Raw genomic sequence first — 12,871 nt, forward strand, 5'->3', positions numbered from 1 at the left:
TAACACATTATATACAGGACAATTCAAATCACTTGAGTTCGCTCATCAAATGTAAGGAGACCAATGATAGTAGCACAACATCTTTAAAATTTTGATGGAAAAAACCTTTCAATCTAAAATGCTATATCCTGAGAAAATATCTTTCAGGAATGAAGGCAAAATAAAGACATTTTCAAATGATGAAAAAAACTAAAAGATTTCATGAACAGAGACGTGCTCTACAAGCACTTCTAAAGGAGGTTCTTCGGCCAACAAGGAGATAATACAAGAGAGAAACATGGATCTATAGAAATTAGAGACCATAACTAGAGAAATACTGAACAGCTGGTATTTTTCTATTTAAGTGATACACATAAGCATATATAAAATCTTGAGGTGAGGTCTACAATGTATGCATATGTAACAACATAACTATACATCAAGGTCATTGGGAGGAGGGTAGAATCTATATGGTTGCAAGCCTTCCATATTTTAATAAGGAATGGTTTGCTCTGTATATTGTAGTGCCTAGAGCAACCAGAGGCCATAAACCAATATGTAATTTAACATTATTCAAATAATCCGGAAGATGTCAGAAAAGATGGAACTGAGAAATAAAATAAGGGAGAACAATCAGAAAACAAATGATAAATCATTGAATTTAGTAGATCTGAATTCAACCATGTCAGTAATTACATTAAATAGAAACTGTCGAAATACTTCAGTTTAAAAGCAACATAACATTCAAAATGTCCAGGGTAAAATCCAACATTCAAACTACAGCACAGATTGAATAGGAATTACTATATAGAAAAAGACACGATTTAAATATGACAATGATGAATCAAAAGTAAAGGAATAGAAAAAGATACAGAATGCAGACAGAAAACATAAGTCTGGAAGGACTTGTAAAATACAGATAAACAAGTCTTCCAAAAAAAGAATTTTGTCAGAGAAGAGATAAAGAGGGACATGGAGTGATACAAGGAAAATATATATAAGCGAGACTTAACAATTGAAAATGTATATGTGCTTAATAGTAGAAGCTCACCTGAATCAAAAATTGACAACATATGGGGAGAAATTAAAAAAAAAAAACAAAACTGCAGTTATAGTAGAAGATTGTAACATGTTGTGGAGCAATAGAGAAAAACTTTTATGTTTTTGCACAGTTAGGGCTCTGTGAGCAAACTCTACTGAAATTTGGAACTTTAGCTAAAAGAATAAGCCTTGGAAGATAATTTAAGACTAATTAGATAGACAACTTTATTAGAGAGATTTACCTCTGTGGGTGCATGTGTTTATATCTCAAATGGTGGTCAGAGCTATGACCGCAAAAGACAACACTAGTTATAAAGCTGGAGTTTATACGGGTTTACTGTTTTTCTAAATTCATCACTTTGTTCCTGCTTTTAAGTAAATGTGGTTAATAGCAAAGAGACCTTTACCATCTCTGCTTAAAGTGGCTGCTAAAAATGGAAATTTTTAAAAATTTTCCTATTTGCAATAAATATTTTAATATAACTTTAGAAGTAATATATCAATTATTAGGTCAAACAATGAGGATGGTAATTATCAATGAAGTGTGAGATACTAAAATATAGACAAAGGATTTTACTGCAGTGCAAATACAGAACAGATACTTAATAATAAAAATTTGTTAAAAAGGAGGAATCTAAAGGAACTTTCTGATTCATTTAGTAACTAAAAAGGCAATGCATATGCTTGGTGTACATGTATTCATTATTTGCTTATGAGCAAAGACTATTTTCTATGACCATTAAGAGGACACTACACAAATGGATTCAAGTCCTATGAGTGCCAAAATGGAAGTCTGAGTAGCTGGAGTTTACAAGGACTACCATAAGTTGGGGCGCCTGGGTGGCTCAGTTGTTAAGCATCTGCCTTCCGCTCAGGGTGTGATCCTGGCGTTCTGGGATCGAGCCCCACATCAGGCTCCTCTGCTGGGAGCCTGCTTCTTGCTCTCCCACTCCCCCTACCTGTGTTCCCTCTCTTGCTGGCTGTTTCTCTCTCTCTCTGTCAAATAAATAAATAAAATCTTAAAAAACAAAACAAAACAAAACAAAACAAAAACAAGGACTACCATAAGAATGGAGGATATTAACAGGAGCCCGAACGCCTAGAGGTATTTAGGACATTGACCGGAGAGATTTTAAAAATCTTTGAATTAACCTATGTTCTTCCTTAGTGCCTGGGAGGCTCCATCTGCAGCTTATATTGCATACTAAATACAAAGTTTCTATCATAGGGTTAGATTTCTGGGAAAGTCAGCCATTTAAAATATTGCCAAAAATGGAGAAATAAGCAAAAGAAACTTTTTATGAGTCATGAAAATGAAATGTACAAGTACTGGTATTTTAAACCATAGGAGAAACTTAAAAATCCGCTGTTACTAATTATAAACTTGTGCATATATATTTAAAGACAACAAATTGAAAGTATGTACAACTAAGGTGAAGAAACCAAATTGAGGAATTAGAAAAAATATATAAACAAGCAAACACACTTTGCTATCAGAGGACATTTATAATTAGTGTAAAAAGACCTATTACCCAACAAAAGCCTCTGAAGACATCAAGGAGAAAGGACTCAAGAATATTCATCATGCTATGTTTAAGCATAAGTAATGAGTAAGTATATATATTTTAATATAAGATAGTATTATTTTGTTTTGTTGTTGTCTATCATCTGCCTCTCTTAAGAGACCTTTGGCAATAAGTAACAGAAAAGGAGAGGAGTCTCATAGCACAGTACATAAGAGCTCCAATGTCCCAGTTTGGCTCTTAGCCATTCTGAGGCTCTTGTTCCTATATTGGCTAGATATTATAGGAAGAACATTATAGAAAAAGCAATGATGGGGCACCTAGGTGGCTCGGTTGGTTAAGCGTCTGCCTTTGGCTTAGGTCATGATCTCAGGGTCCTGGGATCCAGCCCCACGTCCCACTCCCTGCTCAGCAGAGAATCTGCTTGTCCCTCTGCCCTTCTCCTCACTCATGCTTCCTTGCTCTCTCCCTCTCTCTCAAAATAAATAAATAAATAAATAATAAATAATAAATAAAGCAATGACATGTAATAATATGCACCAAAAGTCCCGTAGAGGAGAGAGTGTTTCTTTTTATGTATCTCTTGTCAAAACTGGGACATTTTCTTGTCAGTCACTGCTAAGAAGAATGGTGCTATGCAATTTGACTATTAGATTTTTACTCTTAAGTCATATTAGTGAACAAACTCAAATTCTGCCAAAGGAAAGAAGGAAGTATTGGTTATTATTCAAATAAGTATGAAAGGCCTGCCATGTTATCAGAACATGAACTAATAATAAAGGTTGTTAAGGTACAACCATACTTTATTACCTATTTTATTTTATTTTTATTTTTATTTTTTTATCTTTAAAAATATTTTTTATTATGTTTAATTATCCAGCATAGTAGTTAATATCTATACAAATTAAAGTTATTTTTTCTCTCCTTTTCCTTCTTCTTTTTCTCTGATTTCTTCTCATTTCCTTTTCTTTGCATTTCCTCTTCTACACCACAGTTTCCTTCTCTTTTCTTTTATTTTCCTTTTCTTCTTTTGCTCCTCCTCCTCCTCTTCATTTTCTTTTTCTTCTTTAACAGGAGCAAGTCTAGGAACTTTATTAACCTGTGTATGAAATTTTGTTGTTGATTGTGCCTTATTTGGTTATGGAAGTTGGGATTCTATGGGAGCATCATTGAAGAATGTTGATATAGAGGGAAAAACCTAAGGAAGACACCTCATTATGTTATGGGAATGCGTAGCAGAGGGGTCACTCTACAATTTATATTCAAACTCTTCTTTACTGATCCTAACTTCCTTCTCATATTTATGAGAAACTCTAGAAATGAATTTGGGGATTTAAGCCAACATTGAGGTGTAGGAAACCTGACAGCATTCAATAAGTAATCCAACAAAATGTATTTGTTCAGTACTCAGGTCCTAGAGCTCATACCTAGCGTCTCTACCACTGAATTTGTTACTTAATTATCTACTGTCTGGAATCCTAATGGTATATGTGTACATCTTCTCTACCAAGGAGGCGCCTACCTGAGAACATTTATTTTGTAGCTTTTACTACATTCAATAACACCATAAAACATAGAAGAGCATTTGTTTCTGAATAGGTACTCAATAATTATTTGGAGTCAAATAACTATACATCCATAGTCTATTATAAGTTCAATATAATTAGGGACTAGGTCACATTAATCTTTACATAAAACATATACTAGCTTATTACCAAGAATAGATAAGGCATTCCATATATTTCTTGAGTAAATGAACAGATGTATTAAGCTTTAAGTTTCAGCATTCAGGAAATATTAAATAAAACACATTGTCATAATCATCAAATCATACAATAATCTATAGACACTTTTTTTTTTTTGCATTTTTCTTTCCCCAATTTTCTGGAAATCTCTGAAGAGTCAAACAAAAGTGAAACATTTGGTTGAGTTTCAGAATTTACCTAAAAAAATGTGTCCAAGAACAGGAAGAATGTCTTCAAAGATTTCCACAAGTATAATCAGGATAGCCAGAGGGAGATAAAATTCCAACTGAAGCTGTCATTAGCAGTTAGTGTAAGCATTTTTCTTCACCATCCCCAAATTAGAGGGTTAAAGTGTGTGAAGAGTGGTATGGGGGACTCCCTGCATTGTATTAGAAGTTCACAAAAATTCGTAAATAGGCTACTTACATGAGCCTATCATTCAAACGGTATGTAAAAGTTTGTATGGAATATCTTCTGTCTGTTTAAAATGCATGATTAATTCTCAATTTAGTATAGGTACCTGGTAATACAATTAGAATTACAGTTTCAGTATTTTCATCTCACATTTTAATGTGAAAATGAAATAATATATTGCTGTCAGTGAATTAAGTTATGGTAAGCAATTTGTCAGTAATAAATTTGAGTAATATATCCAAAGGAGACTTCAGTTTTACAGTTCGCTTTTGCAGCATGATTAAGCCCATAATGAACCATTTGATTCACTTGATCATAGTTTTATTCAGTATCCAGACCTAAACTGAGCTATATACAATTGATTGACTTGCTCATATTATAATGCATAAATATTTAAGTAATCACTCAGATGCTGCTGCACAATTTTTCAAAACATTTTGTCATACATTATGTATGTACATATATACAATATATATACATATACCTATATATACACATGCACCAAAGACTATGTGTTATGCCCTGGGCTATAGGGAGTGCTAAATTAAGGCTCACAAACATTTTGGAATTCAGAATACAGTATATCAGGGAAATTTCCTGAAAGTAGAACTACGTGTTCAATGTCTGGGTAGGGTAAAGTTTGGGAAAAGTTGTCACCATACCAATCTTCATTAAACCATTTTTCTCATAATTGATATGCATAGCCACCAAAATTTTTCAGTAGATCCACTATATCTAGGACTGCTAATCTCTTTGTTTTTTATGAAGCAAGCAAAGATACAGGCCTACTTAAAAGCTTGCCATCACTTCTCTATAGGTTCTGCCTCTATAGGTACTTTCTGAGATGGGAGTTTGTAAAATAATGTCAGTATATGGAAATTATAAGAGAAAGCCTCCAGTAAGCATCAAATGGAGCTGTGTTTTCACATTCATTGTTCTACCACACACTGTCCAAAGTAAAGACTGTTCAGTCATAAAGGATATTTCATAGTTCAGAACATTGTCTATGGTGTTAGAGATTGTGATAGTATAAGCAATATCCTTTTTAAACTTAATTCTCAATGTACAAACACACGGAGAAATCTTGCAAAGACACTTTTCTGTGAGCAGACATTCAAGGAGAATGTATAGTTAATGTGCCCTTAATTAGAAATCTAGATAGTAGACATTTCAACATGGGCATATACAAAGTGTACTTATATTTTAGCTCTTCCTTTTGATACGGCTTTTTGCATTCATGCAAAACTTCAAGGTTTATAGAAAATTAAGATAACAATTGTTAGCAGATGTCAGAGATGGATAATGATAGGCTGAAATGAGTCATATTTACTGGATGATGTATACTATTCATAGATTGCATTTGTGTGCATTACCAGCATATACCCAATGGTGGTTTGCTAAGGCTGCCCTAACAAAATACCACAGACTGAGTGGCCTAAACAACTGAAATTTATTTTTCTCACAGTTCTGGAGGCTAGAACTCCAAGATCAAGGTGTCAGCAGATCTGATTTCCTCTGAGACCTCACACCTTGGTTTGCAGATGACTGCCTTCCCATTGTGTCCTCACATGACCTTTCCTTTCTGTGGATAAAGCTTATCCCTGGTGTCTCTCTGTTTGCCCAAATTTCCTTTTCTTATAAGGATACCGGTCAAATTGGATTAAGACCTACCTGAAAGGCTTCATTTTAACTTAATCACCTCTTTAAAGTTTCTATCTCTAAATAAGTCACATTTTGAGGTATTGGGGGTTAGGGCTTCAACACAGGAATTTGGGTGGGGGGGACAAAATTCAGCTCACAGCAGTAATGTAACAATTTCATATCAAATGGAATTCTTTATGATAGGACACTTGACTTTATGTCTTTCCTGTGCTCTTTGATTTTACAATCATCATATTGCCTTTGTATTCCATATTCCAATAAAACTATTTGGATACATGAAGAATAATAATGTACTGAGATTTTACATATCTTCTGTTTCACAGAAGGGAAGCAGCCTCAGGTGAGAAATACTTGTTCTAATTGTTTAATCAAGGCAAAGTGGCATGTCTAAAATAGAGAGGGGGATTATCGTTTCACAGATAGATAAATAACTATAAACAACTTACACGTGAATATAGGGAAATTTGTAAGAGATAAGCATACTAGCTTCTAATCTCCATCTTCAGTTACCCTGCCAGAATTGGTGTTGACCAGGGTAGACTGAATGCTTCCAGTCCACACACTGAATTCCTGGTCAAGATCCTCTCGTCATGTCCCACCTCACTCTTTACCCACACCATCTACTCAAGGATGTCTGCTTCCCATTTTAGAGATTCTAATTGCTGGTCCCCAAGAAGTATTAAAATTAGCTTGTTAATCCCTTGGGTTTCTGCTTAACACATTGTATCTCTCTTCTAACTCAAGCCCATGATGTCTGTGCTCTCTGTTATTTGCATTCTTTACCTGGGATCAACATTGCTCTTTAAACCATGGTGTGAGGGTGAGCTTAAATCTACTTTCATAGCAGAAATCTTATTCTGTCAACTTTTCTACCTTAATTTTTTTCTGCTGAAACAAGATATTTTTATATACTATTTTGTGTGTGTATACACACACACACACACACACACACAATTAACAGTGGCTCAGGGCATTGTCCCTATATTGTTTTCTTTCCAAAGTCCTTACAAAATAAGCTGACCATATCATTATATTTTCAGAAAACAAACAAAAAATGAAAAACACAAACAAACCAACTGTATAAGCAAAAGCTTACAGCCCACTTGGAAAGTTATTTAAAATCTTGATAAGCTAAAAATTAAAGAGCATCATCGGTGTCTTCAGGTACTTCTCCCAAAGATTAAAGGTGTGCTAGTATAGAGCAAGGCGACAGCTTTAAGCCACAACCTAAAATTGTGCATTAGCCACATTTCCAACGGAGATCATTTTTTCTTTGCATACATGAACCATAATAAATTTCAGAGCATAAAATGAAAGTGCCATTAAGTATAGAATTATGAGAAAAAATATTTTCTCTAGCATAATAACAAGGAAAATATTCATTCATCCCCTATATCTGAGCAGAGGTACTCTGCTTTCAAATTGTTTCTGTTCTCTGTTCTCATAAATACAAGTTCTCTATCACTTATTTCAAATAACCTGAAGCAGTTAACTATTTTATATGCTCTAAATTTTGTATTAAAGTATATGAGTCAGGGCTTTTGTTTGCAAAGAACAAAAATATACTTTAAATAGTTTCAAGAGGATATGAATTTATCAATTGCTATTAGAAGCTCATAGAAACTTTTTTTTTAAATTTAAATTCAATTAGCCAACATATAGTACATGATTAGTTTCAGATGTGTTCAGTAATTCATCCGTTGCATGTAACACCCTGTGCTCATTCCATCTTGTGCCCTCCTTAATGCCATTCACCCAATTACCCCAGCCCCACAGCCACCTCCCCTCCAGCAACCCTTCCCCAAGAAGCTCACAGAATCTTAAGGAATGCTTGAGTACCAACCTTTAATGACTGATAGCAGCATCAAGAAAATGATACCACAAGACTGTTCCAATAGCAACATACTGACCCCAGCCAGTCCCAGGCACAGACACTTCTGCTTGCCCTGTGCATGCTGCCACTGGGCACCATTGCTAGAACTACTGCCAAACTGTCCCTGAAATTGGAGCTTTGCAGCAGCCACTCAGGACATAATAATGAATTCTATGTGTTGCTTATTTCTCAACATTACCAATTTTCAGATTAAAACTTCACACATTGATTCTGATTTGTGGAACTTAGGCCAAATCTATGTACCCTGCAAGGAAAGGAAAATTTTTATATTTTTCTTTGGGAGAATTCTCAAATATATGAAAAAATATTCAGTCATGACAGGCGGCCGAAAAGAATGACAGATGTCTATTACATGGAGATAATGTGGTTGGTATATTTAATTAATCCTTTCAAGCTGAGCTTTAATTTGTAACAGGGGAACCAAGTAGAATAATCAATCATTTTCATGTAACCTAAAGAGACAAGAGAAAGAGGAATTACAATTAGTGTTCTCCATAGGTGTAGCAGGTAGAAAGCATATTCTTAGATAGGAAAGGAGGAATTTTTTTTTTCTTCTAAGTAATATAGTAATTTATTAATACTTAGTCTCTCTTGCCTTGATTCCTAGAGAATAAATATTTTAATTAGAGTTGGAAAAGGTATATAAAAAGGTTAGTTCTATCCTAGAGATTCCTCTAATGGTTCAATTACAAAAGTAGGAAGAGTTAATTGCCCCAACTTACAGAACTCTATTTTGCATGTTATTGAATATATCAGGTTTTATATTTTTATCTATTTGGAGTTAGTCAAGGTTGAAACCAGTTATACTTAATTGTACTGTCAAGGAAAGGGAGGTGGGCAAAGGGATAGAGTAAATAAAGTAAAGAATGCTAAGGGCAAAAGGCACATAAGCCTTGACTGTTTTGGGGGTGCCTGGGTGGCTCAGTCAGTTAGGCATCTGACCAGCCCAGGTCATGATCTCAGGTCCTGGGACCGAGGCCCATATCATCACTCAGTGGGGAGTCTGCTTCTCCCTCTCCTTCTGCCCCATGCCCCCTCCCGCTCATGCACACACTCTTTCTCTCTCAAATAAAGAAAATCTTAGGGGGAAAAATACCTTGACTGTTTTGTATCCATCTCTGTTACTCTGTGAGACATCACCTGCCATCTGACTGAGGTAGGCTTGCTTTATAAGTGTGGATAGACATTAATAGGTTTGTATTTCTTTTTAAGAGTGGTCTTGCTGGTTTGAACAAGATCTCAGATATGTTTTCAGTTGCATTTTTTCCTGTAACAATTTGCACTTTCTACTTTCTTTGCTGCTGCAATAGATAAAAACTTGGTGTTAATGTGTAATTAATGAATTTACTTCCTTAAGTTTTACTTTAAGGCTTATTTTTATTTTAAAACATGCAGTTTTTGCCAAAAAGGTTATTGTTAGATTGGTGGAAAAGTAATTAGGAAAGCATATTCCAATTAAAGTCAAAGAAGGTACACCTTCCTGGAGTCAACAAGTCCACTCAAACTTCAAGATGATGTGTTGCATGTTGAGTGAAGTGTTGAACTCCTGAGAGAATAATTTGGGCAAGTTATGTGTTTATGCTTAATTATTATTCTTCGACACAATTGTATTCCCATGAAGATACTTTCCCTTTAATAATCTAAATCAAGTCCTCAAATTCCCTGTGCTAAGGAGCAACAAGTAATGCCTTATGTCTCAGCATCCCCTTCCAACATAGAAATATGTGCCTGTGCCCCCATGCACACATACATTTAGCAATGTTTTTAGCAAATTATTCTCCTTAGTCATATGATGCAATGCTACATAAAATACCTCCATAATGACATGTTTTCCTTTTAGTCTGATTTCAATAAAATTTGCATTTCTTTATAGGTATTCAGAAAGGTTGTTTCATCATAGTGTAGGTGATGACTGATATTTGTGTGAATGACAAACCCACATGGGCTTATTCTAGATGCTTTGGAAGTTCTACTGCCCTATCTGTCCTGTTGTGAATTAGAATCTTGGAAATTCTGTTGTGATAATTTTTTTAACTTTCAAAGACAAAAGGAACAACATATTTTGAGTCTTGTCCGTGCAATAAGTTCTTGATAATTTGTTCTTCCATCTCTTTCCTTTTTTAGGTAATTTACACCTTGATGGCTATCTATTTTCTCTAATTACACCACATAGTTAATTTGTCCCTTTCCAGCACTTTATACATATACCTATTTTGTGGCATATCATTTTACTCACATTGATTGGATATTTGTATATCTCTCTTTGGTATTTCTGTCTTCCAGAAAAGACATGTCCAATAATTCAGCTTTATCCTTCTTGTTACATTACCAATATATGATTAATAGAAAGCATTCAGTCATTGTTAGCTGAATTACAATGAAATTTAAAAATAAAACTACCAAATATTTAATAATACATAAATAGGAAAAATGTTATAATTGTTTATTTGGATTCAGTCTTTTAGAGTATGTATGTATGTATGTATGTATACATATGTACATAAATGCATGTACCTTCTAATTGATGAAAACAATGACAGAGAGGTCAGAACCAGAAAAATTCAAATATAAAATCTAAATGACACTATTGATTTTAGAAAACAATTGGTATCCAGTAATAGGCTGCTGCCCTTTTTCCTTTAAAATATTCCTTAAACATAGAGTTTGTATTGTGACTTTGAAAATCATTACCTGTGGGGAATACTAGAATCTTACCTAAGATTGTATAGGAAACCATCTTCTTATTAGTCTTTAAACAAGTCTTTAATAGTGGTTGGATATAAAGGGAGGGGGAACATAAATATCAGTAAGGTATTATCTCTTTTACTTAATCTTATGTCAGTGAAGTTAAAAAGATAAAACAGGGAACAGAAAAGAACTGCTACAAAATTTCAATTAATATTCTCAAATGAGAGGTTATTGCATCTACAAACAAAAATAGGAGCTTATGAAATAAACAGTCATAAATATTTCTGGTAATGGTATTCCTTGGCCTAGTTTTAAGGCATTCCTGATTATAGTACCACAATTAGTAGCATTATTTCTGAGTATTCTGTCTACACTGGAAGTGTAGAATGGCATTATTAAGATAACTTTGGCAGATCTGACGTTGATTTCATTGCTATATACTTTTAATTAAAAAAGGTACTTATTTTGCAAATGGAAAAGATATGAGTTTTGTTCCTGAGCATGAAATGGGGGAGAATGTAGAAAGAAACACTGATTATTAATCCATATTTTCCTTTAAATTTTAATGTGGAGAAGGAAGAAGTTATGTGTGAGAAAAAGAGGAAGTAGCAGATAGAGTGAGCTCCCAAAGGTTGTAAAATGGAATGAGTCAAGACTGTGATAGGGAGGGATGGATTAGGAACAAATAATAGGTAGAAAGACCACTCCTTCTATGCACTAGTAGGGAAGCAGTAAAGTGGGACTGACTCCATCTGTAGATTTGTAGGTGGAAGTTGTTCAAATGTTCATCTCAATGCTCAGCTCTTTTCTATGAACATTATGCAAACACATCAGCTAAAAATAAAATTGGATGTATAGTGTGTGAAAAATCTTTTGATAAGAATGGAAAATTTTGAAATATCTACTATGTAAAGGGGAGAAAAAAATAAACATAATAGGATTGCCAGCATCCAATTTATGTTGAAGACCATGAATATATAGAAGCACCCATCTGTGAGTGTGGGTAGATTTCTCTCTGGATAGTGCTTAGGTTCAGAGGAGATGGAAAGATTTATCTAGGGTTGGAATTTTCCCTGGTTATACTGAAAAGGCAATATAATCAATACAAGAGTTGGTAACATTGGACAGAAAACCCTAAGTTAGAAGGACAGAAATGGTTCAGTTCTACCCAGAAAAGAGTACCTAATGGTTTAAAGAGCTTTGTGAGGTCAAAGAGCAGTAGTGTTGCGAGTAACTATGTGATAAAGCTAGACAGAAACTTGTCATGAAATCGGGCTACCTGAATACATCATTTCAAAGGTGGAGTTGTGTCAGATGATTTAAAATGTCCCAGGTGTGTCCACAGCAATGATTTGTTGAAGTTGTTTTGAGTCTTAAGCAACTACAAGCCCCAGTTCACATGTGTATACTTCTCACTCATCTAGTCAATATTTCTAACCCAGTTTGCTTAAATACCTTCTCTCTTTCTATTAAAACTAGATGTGCAGCATCATAACCAATATCATTGTTAAGGGATTTCAGAGACATTTGTCCTGTGTGACTTATCAGCTAATTATTTTTGACTATCACTGGATTTCCTATCATGAAACACATTTCCAGACTCAGATATTGCCAGTCTCAAAGCGAAAGTGAACTCACAGTAATAGTCACCCACCAAGCACTACTAACCAGTTTACATGTAGGGGTTATATATCACTTGAGGAACTATGCTTCCTTTACACTAAAGATCCAACCTATATGTGTTATAAAATGGACAATCATCAACTAGTGGCATATAAATCAGGGTAAATGATAGATTAAACAGAGAATATTTCCTCTGCTGTGATAAACGGTTCCATTAAAAAAATAATGACATGCAAGATCTAAAAAAATAAAGATACATAAGATCTATGGGAAAAAGGAGAAAAGGCTTTCTATATAAGGAA

The sequence above is a fragment of the Ursus arctos genome, unplaced genomic scaffold, assembly GCF_023065955.2.
Source record: "Ursus arctos isolate Adak ecotype North America unplaced genomic scaffold, UrsArc2.0 scaffold_4, whole genome shotgun sequence".
NCBI classification, from domain to species: Eukaryota; Metazoa; Chordata; class Mammalia; order Carnivora; family Ursidae; genus Ursus; species Ursus arctos.